The following is a 16,157-nucleotide window of genomic DNA, read 5'->3' as shown; positions in this document are numbered from 1 at the left end:
ATGAAGAGGAAACAGACAAACTACCTGAAAAAGAATTCAGAATAATGATAGTAAAGATGATGGAAAACCTCAAAAGTAGAATAGAGAAATGCAAGAATCAATTAACAAAGGCCTAGAGTTAAATATACAGAGACAAACAACACAATTACTGAAATCAAAAATACTCTAGAAGGAATCAATAGCAGAATCTCTGAAGCAGAAGAACATATCAGTGAGCTGGAGGATAAAATGGTGGAAATAACTGCCCAAGAGAAGAAAAAAGTTAAAAAAAAAAAAATGAAAAGAACTTAGAATAGTCTCAGAGACCTCTGGGACAATATTAAACACACTAACTTTTGAATTATAGGGGTCCCAGAAGAAGAGAAAAACAAAAGGTATGAGAAAATTTTTGAAGATATTATAGATGAAAACTTCCCCGACATGGAAGAGGAAATAATCAATCAAGTCCAAGAAGCGCAAAGAGTCCCATACAGGATAAATCCAAGGAGAAACATGCCAAGACACATATTGATCAAAATTATATAATCAGGAAATACAAGGGAAGATAAAGATCTACAAAAGTAAACCCTAAACAATAAGAAAATGCCAATAGATATCAATAATTACTTTAAATGTAAATGGATTAAATGCTCTAACCAAAAGATACAGAATGACTGAATGGATACAAAATCAAGACCTATATATATGCTGTATACAAGAAACCCACTTCAGGTCTAAAGACACACATAGACTGAAAGTGAGAGGATGGAAAAATATATTCATGAAAATGGAAATCAAAAGAAAGCTGGACTAGCAATCCGCATATTGGACAAAATAGACCTTAAAATAAAGAATATTACAAGAGATAAGAAAGGACACTACATGATCAAGGGACCCATTCAAGAGAAAGACATAACAATCGTCAATATCTAGGCAGCCAACATAGGAGCACCTCAACACACAAGACAAACACTAACAGACATAAAAGGAGAAACTGATAGTAACATAATAGTAGGAGACTTTAACACCCCATTTATACCAATGGCAGATCAAAACAGAAAATTAATGAGGAAATACAAGTTTTAAATGATACATTAGACAAGATGGATCTCATTGATATCTTCAGGATATTCCATCCAAATGCAGAAGAACACACCTTCTTCTCAAGTGTGCATGGAACATTATCCAGGATAGACCACATCTTGGGTCACATATCAAACCTCAGTAAATTTAAGATAATTGAAATCATATCAAGCATCTTTTCTGACCACAGTGCTATGAGACCAAATACCAACTACAAGAAAAAACAGTAAAAAACACAAATACATGGAGATTAAACAATATATTTCTACATAATGAACAGATTGCTAAAGAAATCAAAAGAGAAATCAAAAAATTCCTAGAAACAAATGACAATGAAAACACAACTCAAAACCTATGGGATGAAGCAAAAGCAGTTCTAAGAGAGGTTTATAGCAACACAATCCAATCTCAAGAAACAAGAAAAACAACGAATAGATAATCTCACTTTATACCTAAAACAACTGAAAAAAGAACAACAACAAAAAAAACCATAATTAGTAGAAGGAAAGAAATCATAAATATCAGAGCAGAAACAAATGAAAAAGAAATGAAAGAAACAATAGCAAAGGTTAATAAAACTAAAAGCTGGTTCTTAGAGAAGATAAACAAAATTGACAAACCTTTAGCCAGACTCATGAAGAAAAAAAGAGTCAACAATCAAATCAACAAAATTAAAAATGAAAAAGGAAAGACTGCAACAGACAATGCAGAAATACAAAGGATTATAAGAGACTATTATGAGCAACTATATGGCAATAAAATAGATAACCTGGAAGAAATAGACAGATTGTTAGAAAAGTTCAATCTTTGAAGACTGAGCCAGGAAAAAAAAAAAAATGAACAACTCAATTACAAATGCTGAAATTGAAACTATGATCAAAAATCTCCCAAACAAAAGTCCAGGACCAGATGGCTTCACTGGGGACTTCTATCAATTGGAGAAGAGCTAATGCCTATCCTTCTAAAAGTCTTTAAAAAAAATTGCAGAGGAAGGAATGCTTCAAACTCACTCCACAAGGCAACCATCATGATAGCAAAACCAGACAAAGACAACACACAAAAAAGAAATCTATAGGCCAATATTACTGATGAACATAGATGCAAAAATCCTCAACAAAATTCTCGCAAACAGAATTCAACAATACCTTAAAAAGTTCACACACCATGATCAAATTGGGTTTCTTCCAGGGATTCAAGGATTCTGAATATACACACATCAATGTGATACACCACATTAACAAATTGAAAGATAAAAACCATATGATCATCTCAATAGATGAAGCAAAAGCCTTTGACAAAATTCAGCACCCATTTATGATTAAGACTCTTCAAAAAATGGGCATAAAATGAACCTACCTCAACATAATAAAGGCCATATACGATATGCACAATATGCACACAGCGAACATTATTCTCAATGGTGAAAACCTGAAAGCATTCCCCCTAAGATCAGGAACAAGAAAGACAAGGGTGTCCCCTCTCAACACTATTATTCAACATAGTTTTAGAAGTCCTGGCTATGGCAAACAGAGAAGAAAAAAGAAATAAAAGGAATCCAGATCAGAAAAGAAGTACAGTTCTCACTATTTGCAGATCACATAATATCATACATAGAAAACCCTAAAGATGCTATCAGAAAATTACTAGAGCTAATTAGTGAATTCAGCAAAGTCGCAGGATACAAAATCAATACACAGAGATCACTTGCATTCAAATATACTAACAATGAAAAAATAAATAAAAAAAAAGAAATTAAGAAATCAATCCCATTCACCATTGCAACAAAAAGAACAAAATATCTAGGAATAAACCTATGTAAGGAGACAAAAGAACTGTAAACAGAAAATTATAAGGCATTGATGAAAGAAATCAAATATAACATAAACAGATAGAGAGATATACCATATTCTTAGGTAGGAAGATTCAATATTGTGAAAATGACTATAGTACTAAATGCAATCTATAGATTCAATGTCAGTTCAGTTTAGTTCAGTCGCTCATTCATGTCCAACTCTTTGCAACCCCATGGACTACAGCATGCCAGGCCTCCCTGTCCATCACCAACACCCAGAGTCTACTCAAACTCATGTCCATTGAGTCGGTGATGCCATACAACCATCACATCCTCTGCCGTGCCCTTTTCTTTCTGCCTTCAATCTTTCCCAGCATCAGGGTTTTTTCAAGTAATTCAATTCTTCACATCAGGTGGCCAAAGTATTGGAGTTTCAGCTTCAGCATCAGTCCTTCCAGTGAACACCCAGGACTGATCTCCTTTAGGATGGGCTGGTTGGATCTCCTTGCAGTCCAGTGGACTCTCAAGAGTCTTCTCCAACACCACAGTTCAAAACCATCAATTCTTCAGTGCTCAGCTTTCTTTATAATCCAACTCTTACATCCATACATGACTATTGGAAAAGCCATAGCTTTGACGAGATGGATCTTTGTTGGTAAAGTAATGTGTCTGCTTTTTAATATGCTGTCTAGGTTGGTCATAACTTTTCTTTCAAGAAGCAAGCATATTTTAATTTCATGGCTGAAGTCACCATCTGCAGTGATTTTGGAGCCCAAGAAAATAAAGTCTGTCACAGTTTACACTGCTTCCCCATCTATTTGCCATGAAGTGATGGGACCAGATGCCATGATCTTAGTTTTCTGAATGTTGAGTTTTAAGCCAACTTTTTCACTCTCTTCTTTCACTTTCATCAAGAGGCTCTTTAGCTCTTCCTCACTTTCTGCAATAAGGGTGGTGTCATCTGCATATCTGAGATTATTGATATTTCTCCCAGCAATCTTGATTCCAGCTTATGCTTCATCTAGCCCAGCATTTCTCAGACTCTACAGATTCAGTGTGATCCCTATCATATTACCAATGGCATTTTTCACAGAACTAGAATAGAAAATTTCACAGTTCATATGGAAACACAAAAGACCCTGAATAGCCAAAGCAGTCTTGAAAAAGAAGAATGGAGCTGGAGGAATCAACTTTCCTGACTTCAGATTATACTACAAAGCTACAGTCATCAAGATAGTATGGAACTGGCACAAAAACAGAAATATAGACCAATGGAACAAGATAGAGTACCCAGAAATAGACCCATGCACCTATGGATACCTTATTTTTGACAAAGGAGGCAAGAATATACACTGGGACAAAGACAGCCATGTCAATAGGTGGTTCTAGGAAAACTGGATGGATACATGTAAAAGAATGAAATTAGAACACTTCCTAACACCATACACAAAGATAAACTCAAATGGATTAAAGACCTAAATGAAAGACCAGAAATTATAAAACTCTTAGAGAAAAACACAGACAGAATATTTGATGAGATAAATCAAAGCAAGATCCTCTATGACCCACCTCCTAGAGTAATGGAAATAAAAACAAAAGTAAACAAGTGGGACCTAATTAAACTTAAAAGCATTTGCACAGCAAAGGAAACTATAAACAAGGTGAAAAGACAACCCTGAGAATGGAGAAATGGAGAAAATAATAGCAAATGAAACAACTGACAAAGGATTAATTTCCAAAATATACAAGCAGCTCATACAACTCAATACCAGAAAACAATCCGATCAAAAAGTGGGAATAAGACCTAAACAGACATTTCTCCAAAGAAGACATACAGATGGCTGATGCTCATTATTAGAGAAATGCAAATCAAAACCACAATGAGATACCATCTCACACTGGTTAGAATGGCCATCATCAAGACGTCTACAAACAACAAATGCTGGAAAGGATGTGGAGAAAAGCAAACCCCCTTGCACTGTTGGTTGGAATGTAAATTGATACAGCCACTATGGAAAACACTATGGAGATTCCTTTAAAACCTAGGAATAAAAGCACCATATGACCCAGCAATCCCCGAGCTAGGCATATATCCTGAGGAAACCAAAATTGAAAAAGACACATGCACCCCAATGTTCACTGCAGCACTATTTACAACAGCTAGAACGTGGAAGCAACCTAGATGTCCATCAACAGATAAATGGATAAAAAGGTTGTGGGACATATACACAATGGCATATTACTCAGCAATAAAAAGGAACACATTTGAGTCAGTTCTAAAGAGGTGGATGAACCTAGAGCCTACTATACAGAGTGAAGTAAGTCAGAAAGAGGAAGATAAATATCATATACTAACACATATATATGGAACCTAGAAAGATGGTACCAATGAATTTACTTACAAGGCAGCAATGGAGAAACAGACATAGAGAACATTCTTATGGACACAGGGAGAGGGGAGGAGGGGGTGAGATGTATAGAGAGAGTAACATAGAAACTGACATTCAGTTCAGTTCAATCACTCAGTCGTGTCCGACTCTTTGCGACCCCATGAATCACAGCACGCCAGGCTTCCCTGTCCATCACCAACTCCCGGACTTCACTCAGACTACGTCCATCGAGTCAGTGATGCCATCCAGCCATCTCATCCTCTGTTGTCCCCTTCTCCTCCTGCCCCCAATCCCTCCCAGCATCAGTCTTTTCCAATGAGTCAACTCTTTGCATGAGGTGGCCAAAGTACTGGAGTTTCAGCTTTAGCACCATTCCTTCCAAAGAAATCCCAGGGATGATCTCCTTCAGAATGGACTAGTTGGATCTCCTTGCAGTCCAAGGGACTCTTAAGAGTCTTCTCCAACACCACAGTTCAAAAGCATCAATTCTTCAGTGCTCAGCCTTCTTCACAGTCCAACTCTCACATCCATACACGACCACAGGAAAAACCATAGCCTTGACTAGACGGACCTTTGTTGGCAAAGTCATGTCTCTGCTTTTGAATATGCTATCTAGGTTGGTCATAACTGTCCTTCCAAGGAGTAAGCGTCTTTTAATTTCATGGCTGCAGTCACCATCTGCAGTGATTTTGGAGCCCAGAAAAATAAAGTCTGACACTTTCCACTGTTTCCCCATCTATTTCCCATGAAGTGATGGGACCGGATGCCATGATCTTCATTTTCTGAATGTTGAGCTTTAAGCTAACTTTTTCACTCTCCTCTTTCATCTTCATCAAGAGGCTTTTGAGTTCCTCTTCACTTTCTTCCATAAGGGTTATGTCATCTGCATATCTGAGGTTATTGATATTCCTCCTGGCAATCTTGATTCCAGCTTGTGTTTCTTCCAGTCAAGCGTTTCTCATGATGTACTCTGCATGTAAGTTAAATAAGCAGGGTGACAATATACAGCCTTGATGTACTCCTTTTCCTATTTGGAACCAGTCTGTTGTTCCATGTCCAGTTCTAACTGTTGCTTCCTGACCTGCATACAGATTTCTCAAGAGGCAGGTCAGGTGGTCTGGTATTCCCATCTCTTTCAGAATTTTCCACAGTTTATTGTGATCCACACAGTCAAAGGCTTTGGCATAGTCAATAAAGCAGAAATAGATGTTTTTCTGGAACTCTCTTGCTTTTTCCATGATCCAGCGGATGTTGGAAATTTGATCTCTGGTTCCTCTGCCTTTTGTAAAACCAGCTTGAACATCTGGAAGTTCACAGTTCATGTATTGCTGAAGCCTGGCTTGGAGAATTTTGAGCATTATTTTACTAGCATGTGAGATGAGTGCAATTGTGCAGTAGTTTGAGCATTCTTTGGCATTTTCTTTCTTACATTACCATATGTAAAATAGATAGCCAATGGGAATTTGCTGTAGGCTCAGGAAACTCACACAGGGGCTCTGTATCAACCAAGAGGGGTAGGGTGGGGAGGGAGATGGAAGGGAGGTTCAGGAGCGGGGGGACGTATGTATACCTATGGCTGATTCATGTTGAGGTTTGGCAGAAAACAACAGAATTCTGTAAAGCAATTATCCTTCCATTAAAAATAAATATTTTCTTTTTAAAAAAAGAAAAGTAAAAAAAAAGCCAGTGTAGTAATAATTCTGGCCCACTCATGCCCAAAGCTACCAGCCATTTTAAAGATCTACATAAAATATGGAGGAAGGACATAGTATAGTGCCCTAGGAATTTTGTTTCTGTTTCTTTCCAAGAAGACAACAGAAATCATAAGCATAGGGCCAACCTTGGTTTAAAAAAATTTTAAAAGACATGTATAGATTCCAATTTAGGGAATTTAAGCTCCATAAAAGAAGGCAGAACATTTTAAGTCCAAGAGGCAATTTTCTTTTCTATTAAAAAAAAATGACTCAAAATATTGGGTTCTTTCTATGGAGCAAAGGGACAAATCCCATGGGTTTGAAGGAGAGGTGACTTGACCTACACTTCTCTGAAGACCTTCATTCTTCATGGATCTCAGAGACTAAGCATTCTACACTCCAACAAACCAAACTAACTACATGAATATGTATTTTAATAATCTTTATATACAAGTCAACCACATGTAGTAGACAGATTGCAAAAATGACCTCAGCTGTTTACCTCTCCCTGAATCTCTGCTCCTGACTGTATAACAGTGCAGTGCCCACCTCTAATCCTTGGACTCAGTCATGTGGTTTTCTGATCAATTAACACCAGCAGACATTATGGGAGAAAAAGCTTGAAATGCCATTGCATGGCTTCCACTTCGTTTCTTGCTCCTGTCTCACAGGTGAGCACGCTCTGGCTAGACAGACATGTGGAGCAGATCCCACCCATCTCCATCAAGGTCTCATACATGTGAGGGAGTCCAGTTAAGGCCAGCAAAGCTACCCAGGCAAACGGAGACTGGTAACAGGCACAGGAGGAAGCCCGACAAAGCTCAGCTCAGAAGGGCAGAACCCCCAGCCAAAGCACAGATTTGGGAACAAAAGTGTTTACTGTCATATGCATCTCAGGCTTTGTGGTTACTTGTTATGCTGCACTGCTGTGGCAATGGATAACTGATACAAGTAATAAAAATAATATTTGATGATAATTTCTAGATTACAAATATTACCATCATTATAAAGTTTCAATAAAAAGATATGCCCCTTCACACAGGCACACACAATTTCCTTTGGGCCTGATTCTCTCCCACCTCTTGAGCTATGTTAAGAATCAAAAACTTTCCATTGTGTTTTCTGGCAATTCAGCTGTCACACTAAATCACACCTACCCAACGATAGTATATCCACTATTCCAGGGGTTATGGTAGCTTTGAGCATTATTTTATTCTGTTTATTCTCCACGCAACTGGAAGCTGAACTTTTTCAAAGTACCAGACAGAATAGACACTCAACAAATATTGCTTGAATGAATAAATAAATTAATAAAGTGAAAAGGTAGGATTCACCTTAAACAGGAATATCTATTGGTCAAAGTATCTATTGTTCTCTTTTGGTTGCAAGTTACAGAAAACCCAAGTCAAACTGGCTTCAGCAAAAACAGGTATTTAACTGGTTAATGTAATGGAAATATTTCATGGGTGCTGAATCTAAAAATTCAAACAAGGGCATCCCATAAGGACCTGGTTTCTCTTTTGATCTTGGCCCTGCTTTCCACTGTTTGCTTCTTTCTTGAGCTCTAAATGGTATAGTCTTACCTGCTTCCAGCAGAAAGGAGAAGGGATCACTCCTCAACAGTTCCAGAAAAGCCTTGACTAGATCTCTGTGACTCTGAAGATGTCACATACCCACCCCTGAGCCAGTCACTTTGGTAGGGGAAATGCAACGTCCTATTCAGTCAGGTCTGGAGAATACAGGAGGTGGGAGAAGGAAATGGGGGATAATGTTGATGAAAGAAAGTAAGGATTTGTGGTTAAAAAGAAAAAATCAGGATTAGAGTAAATAGATGCTGCCTCTACTCAGAAGCCAAGTCAACCAGACTAAATAAGAAAAAAGTCTTATGAATACACACTGTATGTGACCCACTTGTGCCTTTCCTGCGGTCTCTCCACCTTTCTACTACAGCATTTCTGCAGCAACCGCATGCGCATGACAGCACCTGATCCCTCACCTCAACTGCATTGCCTACTCTCACTTTCAATTCTGGGGCTTTCTCTGGCACAGCCCCAAGGGATACCAGCAGGAACCCAACCAGCCATTCTGACACAAGTGCAAGCCTGGAAATATAAGCGAATTAACCACCCATGAGGCATGTAATGACAATGAGCAATGGAAACCAGTGGTTAAACACTCTCTTCTTCTCAGAAGACAATCTTATGTGGTTTCTGGTGGGTCTGGACTGAGCCCCATGCCCACAGCAAACACCAGCTCAATAATGTGGCCTGACACTGGCTTTCTTTCCTTCCTTGTGTCACTCTCCCTATTCCTGCTCCCCAGGATCATTGCCTAAAATTACCTACCCGTACACAAATCCTTGCCTCAGGCTTTGCTTTCCAACAGAATCTAGGCTAATGCATGTACACACACACACACACACACACACACACACAACCATCTGCAGGAGGCTAAGGCAACACAACAAACTATGCCTTTCACTCTTCCTTGAGCTTCAAATCCTTTGTCCAATCCACAAACTTTTCTCTGTTCAGTTCAGTCACTTAGTCGTGTCCGACTCTGCGACCCCATGGACTGCAGCTCATCAGGCTTCCCTGTCCATGACAAACTCCCAGAGCTTGCCCAAACTCATGTCCATGGAGTTGGTGGTGCAATTCAACCATCTCATCTTCTGTGGTCCCCTTCTCCTCCCGCCTTCAATCTTTCCCAGCCCCAGGATCATGTCCAATGAGTCAGTTTTTTGCATCAGGTGGCCAAAGTATTGGAGTTTCAGAATCAGTCCTTCCAATGAGTATTCAGGACTGATTTCCTTTATGATTGACTGGTTTGATCTTGCAGTCAAAGAGACTCTCAAGAGTCTTCTCCAACACCACAGTTTAAAAGCATCAATTCTTTGGCGTTCAGCTTTCTTTATGGTCCAACTCTCATATCTGTACATGACTACTGGAAAAACCATAGCTTTGACTAAATAGACCTTTGTCGGCAAAGTCATGTCTTTGCTTTTCAAAATGCTGTCTAGGTTTGTCATAGCTTTTCTTCCAAGGAGCAAGCATCTTTTAATTTCTGGCTGCAGTCACCATCTGCAGTGATTTTGGAGCCCAAGAAAATAAACTTTTCTGTCCACCTTCAAATGGACCTCAATAATTTTGCTATGTGTTTCTCTAAGAGAATAAAACCTACTTGAAAACTTCCCCTACCCCAAAAATTCTCTACCTTCTGAGAAGTGTTCCCTCTCTAGTCAAGCACAAAGGATCAAGGTTATTAAAAGGAAGCAGCAATGGAAGAAGACCAGGAAATGGGAATAGAAGGTTATTCGTGACTTGGGCCTTAAAGGGCAAACAGGATTTTCATATGCAAAGAAGTGATGTGGGGACCCCCTGGGCTGACATCTGGAATGGGGAGCCACACTGGGAAGCACGTCTATCTCCCTGGTGAGAAGAGATAATGTCAGCTCAAGACACCACAATGCACTTCCAGAAAACCCAGAGATGCCACAAAATAAGTAGAAATGGTATCTGCACACGCAACACCTAACCAACCCACAAAGCAAATGCTACTTTTCCAAAACTGCAGAAATACAAAAATCAAGATATTTTAACATCCATAACATATATAACATGTTTTTAAAGCACAAAGATTCCACAGCTATGTAAGCAAAGGATGAAAACAGATGAATTACTTGAGAGGAGTCAGAGCTGGATAAGAAAGGGGGAACTAGACAACCACGTTAATCAAAGATATGCAAATTTAACAAGATGCCACTTTTATAGCAAAATATTCATAACCAGGGGCATCCCAGGTGGAGCTAGCGGTAAAGAACCCACCTGCCAATGCAGGAGATGTAAGAGACACAAGTTCAATCCCTAGGTCAGGAAGATCCCCTGGAGAAGGGCATGGCAACCCACTCTAGTACTGTTGCCTGGAGAATGCCACAGACAGAGGAGCCTGGCAGGCTACAGTCCAGAGGATCAAAAAGAGTTGGACACAACTCTAGAGACTTAGCATGCACGCAATCATAACCAAGATTGGCAGCCTATGTGTCACTCTGTGTGTTTATTCACTCAGTTGTGTCTGACTCTTTGTGACCTCCCTGCAAATGCTCCTCTATCCACAGAATTCTCCAGGCAAGAATACTGGACTAGATAGCCATTCCCTTCTCCAAGGGATCTTCCTGACCAAGGGATTGAATCTGTATCTCTCACTTTGCAGGCAGATTCTTTACTATCATGAGACTATAAATTGAATGCTATTTGGAAAGCCACTGACAACATAATCAAGACTGGACATGGAACAACAGACTGGTTCCAAATAGGAAAAGGAGTTCATCAAGGCTGTATATTGTCACCCTGCTTATTTAACTTCTATGCAGAGTACATCATGAGAAATGCTGGGCTGGAAGAAACACAAGCTGGAATCAAGATTGCCAGGAGAAATATCAATCAACTCAGATATGCAGATGGCACCACCCTTATGGCAGAAAGTAAAGAGGAACTAAAAACCCTCTTGATGAAAGTGAAAGAGGAGAGTGAAAAAGTTGGCTTAAAGCTCAACATTCAGAAAACGAAGATCATGGCATCTGGTCCCATCACTTCATGGCAAATAGATGGGGAAACAGTGGAAACAGTGTCAGACTTTATTTTTGGGGGTTTCAAAATCACTGCAGATGGTGATTGCAGCCATGAAATTAAAAGACGCTTACTCCTTGGAAGAAAAGTTATGACCAACCTAGATAGCATATTCAAAAGCAGAGACATTACTTTGCCAACAAAGGTCCATCTAGTCAAGGCTATGGTTTTTCCTGTGGTCGTGTATGGATGTGAGAGTTGGACTGTGAAGAAAGCTGAGTGCCAAAGAATTGATGCTTTTGACCTGTGGTGTTGGAGAAGACTCTTGAGAGTCCCTTGGACTGCAAGGAGATCCAACCAGTTCATTCTGAAGGAGATCAGCCCTGGGATTTCTTTGGAAGGAATGATGCTGAAGCTGAAACTCCAGTACTTTGGCCACCTCATGTGAAGTGTTGACTCACTGGGAAAGACTCTGATGCTGGGAGGAATTGGGGGCAGGAGGAAAAGGGGACGCCAGAGGATGAGATGGCTGGATGGCATCACTGACTCAATGGACGTGAGTCTGAGTGAACTCCGGGAGTTGGTGATGGACAGGGAGGCCTGGTGTGCTGTGATTCATGGGGTCGCAAAGAGTCGGACACAACTGGGTGACTGAACTGAACTGAACTGAAAACCCTTTTATTAACTTTTATTACACAATTTCATCTTTGGGAATCTACATTAAGAAGATAATCCTTGACACAGAAAAACATCTGAATTTATAATTATCATGCCCATTTGCAGCATTATAATAACAAAAAAATAAGGAACACTATGTTTTAATAAAAGAATGCTAATGCAAATTATAGCCTGTTTTCTATATTCTGTAACAATTTAAATGATATTCAAAGATTTACAATAACATAAATGCTTAACATATGAAATAAATTTGAAAACAAAATTATATATGCAATATAATATATATATATATGTAGGAAGTATAGCAATACAGGTACAAAAGTTTGAAGAAATAAACACCAAAATGCTAACAGGCATTGTCTTTGAATAACGGTACCAACTTTTCTATATTTGAAAATGTTCTACAATTATATACCTAGTGGGAAAAGGTTACTTTTATTACTTATTTCAAAAAACATATTATTGGTTTAAAATTGTATTTGTATGGTGAAGACAAAAACCATATAAAAATATACCTACATGTGATCAAGTATCAGGAAAAACACAGAAATATGAACAGCTGTTGCATTTAGAGCCAATGACCAGAGCAGTTTTCATTTCCATTATGGTATTCACAGCATTGTTTACAAACCCTGCCCCACGTATACTCATGAAGAGACAACACTTACGTTGATTTGAAGATGGCTGGCCCCTCTGCTCCACAGGGATGGGTAGAAATAGATATCAAGGGAAGAATCAAGTCATGGCCCTGGAAATCGTGTGGAGTAAATACTCACAAATATAAAACCAAGTAGGTCTTCCCCCAAGTCTGAATTAAGGATGATTTAGGGAATCATTCAGGGAGCTTCATCCCTAATTACACTCCAAAAATGTTAAAACATGAGCTTCTTGACTATCAGAACCTATTACACTGGTAGATCCCTCAAGAAGCAAAACTGAGGGGCAGAAAGTCTCGGTGCATATAAACACATTCACGTGTATAAACATACATGAACTCAGATAATGGGGTCAAGTGCATTTGACCACAGCAAGGACATGACCATCTTAGAAAGTGCCAGCTTCCTACCTTTGGACCCAGTAGTAGTTACTTGCAGTTTCTGGACAACAAAGTTCAAGCATTGATTCCAAAGTGAAGGGCTTGAGGGAAAGAAGGAGCTTGGACTAAGCCAAACTGCCATTTCATTTACTGAAAGCTTCAAAATATTACCAACTCCGTTTGAAATGCATCAGCAACGGTTCATTTTTTTCCTTTTTATCAAAACACATTTAGACTGTGGTCAATGACAGCATAAATCTTAAATAGAAAAGATACAGGGAAAAAAAAGACCACCCGGGTAGAACATAACTGTAAATGTGTCCATAAAACTATATTTGAATTCTGATCTTATACACAGAAATGCATTTAACCTTCCCAGCAAGAGGCTTTCACCAACTTCCAAAGAAAGTGTGACCAATTAAGCTAAAGAAACTTTAAGAGTCAATTTTAATTACACCGAAAGATGCTCCAGTCACTTCCCAGCTCCAGCTGAAGTTTTTACTAGAGATGGCTGGAACCAATTTATGTGCTTTTATGTTGCGTCTAGACTTTAATAAGCAGTTTGAGCATGAAGCCAGCTGAACCCAGCATCAAGCAGGCTGTAGGGTACCCAGCTCATAGAAACACAGTAGTCCTCAGGGCCCCTCCCAGGCCCTTCTTGCTGCTATCAGAGAATCTCTCTCACCATGTGGTTCCAAAAGCAACAGGATCTAGTCTTTGTTGATAAGATTCATGACACTTCCTTAACTTAGTTGAAGTTTTTCTTTGCCATCTCAATCCCAAAGGCCTCCTGAGATCATTCACTCTAGCTTTCTCTTATGTAACTTTTATTACTTATTTCAAAAAACAGATTATTGGTTTAAAATTGTATTTGTATGGTGAAGACAAAAACCATATAAAAATATACCTACATGTGATCAAGTACCAGGAAAAACACAGAAATATGAACAGCTGTTGCATTTAGATCCAATGACCAGAGCAGTTTTCATTTCCATTATGGTGTTCACAGCACTGTCTGCAAACCTTGCCCCACGTACACTCATGAAGAAACAATGCTTATATTGATTTGAAGATGGCTGGCCCCTCTGCTCCACAGGGATGGGTAGAAATAGGTGTCAAGGGAAGAATCAAGTCATGGCCCTGGAAATCGTGTGGAGTAAATACTCTAGCCTTTCTCTTATCCTTAAGAATAACTGCTCCACAGGGATGGGTAGAAATAGGTGTCAAGGGAAGAATCAAGTCATGGCCCTGGAAATCGTGTGGAGTAAATACTCTAGCCTTTCTCTTATCCTTAAGGGAAATGGAGAAAGGCGACTTGGAACCAGGTGCACCCAAAAGGACAGACCATCTGGAGGTGTAGTCACCCACCAGCAAGTGATCTTCAGTAAGTCATGTGGCCTCTCTGAGCCCCCATTTCCATAGCTGTAAAATGGGATGCCTACATGGAAGGTCTGTGTAGATGAAACACAGTAGTCTCTGCAGTTGACTGAAGCAAGAATTCTGTACAGGTGGTCTATTTAAGGGAGTGCTGTCAAGAGAAACCAGGGCGTGAGTGGCTGGGCAGGAAAGGGGAAGAAGCAGAGCAAGGGCTGAATTTCCCTCAAATCCCTAGCCTCTGTCTGGTCCTATAAGAAGCTCCAGAGCTACTTACCACTCAGAGTCTGCCATGCATTAAGACGACGGAGCTGGCTTCCCTAGTCCCACCCCTGGTCAGTCTTGGCTATAGACAGTCAGGCTGGGGCTGTTGGGGAATGTAAACTCCTAGGCCCTCGTGTCTTTTGGTGTAGGTGAGGCAGCTCTGAGTGCCCAGAGGCAACCTTCTGACAGTCAGAGGTTCAAGCTGTTGACAAGAGATGGCATAGGGGCACCAAACAAGCAAAGGGAATGTAGGCATGACATGATGGCACCTGACTTTGCAATCGGTGTTGGGGAAATATCATAACAATAGCAACTATTACTATAGCAACCAATAATTCTTAACATTTTTGAGGATCAGATATCTCTCATGAAGCACTTTACATGCCTTAGCCAACAACTTACAAAGTATGTTTGGTTACTGTCACCATGATACAGTTGGGGAAACTGAGGCTAAGAAGGATAAAGGAAACTGCTTACACACTCCCAGAGGCAGTAAAGCTGAGTTGAGAATCCCATTCCTATAACTCCAGAAGCCAGAACCCAAGTTCCCAAGTACTATACTAGTGTTGTCTATGAAACATCTAAATTAAGAGCCAGATGACAACCATCTTCATGGAGTCTGAGCACATTATGGGAATGCATACACTTGGCAGGTTTTAGACAACTGAGTGAAATAAAATTCCAAACAAAACGCTTACACAAGGCTTAGGTACTCCACAAGCAGAAAGATTGAGACTTCTGAATCTCTCTTCTTTTTCTCATGAATACCAGATGCTCCATAGAGAAATCTGGTCAACATCCACTTAGGTTAAATGTTTAAGTCTTTGGGGCCCATATTTCCAATATTCACTCTATAGGGTAGTAACTTACAGAAGAGAGAAGGTAATCTCCTGGTTCCATGAGCATCACACACGTTAATTGGCAAGGGGAACGTGAAAGTTGTCTGGTGCGTCTCCTCTGCCTGGGTCTTACATCTTCAAGCAGCATGAAGCAGATGCTGAGCTTGTTAGGGCTGCCTTCTCTGGACCAGTGAGAGCAGATATCTTTGATCATTACTGTGTGTCACATAATTGCTCTCAGACCAAAAAAAAAAAAAAAATACTCTTGTTAACTATTAATATATACCATTTGCAGACATATTTTCAAGGGTTTTTCTACAAAAATGCAAAGGTGTCACTGATAAGTTTAGGTTAAACCAAATGAAACTGCCATTTTTGTAGTTTAAAAACAGATGAATATCAGCAAGCTCACATGGCACAATCCCATAAGTTACTGAGAGCAAAAATTTTTTTAAAACCTAAA

The 16,157-nt window shown here is 39.5% G+C and overlaps 1 long non-coding RNA gene across 1 annotated transcript in view; it reads right to left on the bottom strand.

Annotated features, from left to right (window-relative positions):
- The window catches only part of LOC129626190 (uncharacterized), a 44,428-nt gene extending 28,496 nt beyond the window's left edge, over positions 1-15,932 (bottom strand). Inside the window, exon 1 of the long non-coding RNA XR_008701809.1 lies at positions 15,726-15,932. This is a non-coding gene — a long non-coding RNA (uncharacterized LOC129626190). The remainder of the gene's footprint in view (positions 1-15,725) is intronic.
- Between the last annotated feature and the right edge of the window lie 225 nt (positions 15,933-16,157).

Source organism: Bubalus kerabau, chromosome 13, assembly GCF_029407905.1.
Source record: "Bubalus kerabau isolate K-KA32 ecotype Philippines breed swamp buffalo chromosome 13, PCC_UOA_SB_1v2, whole genome shotgun sequence".
In the NCBI taxonomy this organism is placed as follows: domain Eukaryota; kingdom Metazoa; phylum Chordata; class Mammalia; order Artiodactyla; family Bovidae; genus Bubalus; species Bubalus kerabau.
The sequence above is the reverse complement of the archived record's forward strand: the minus strand, read 5'-3'. Positions and strand labels throughout refer to the sequence as shown.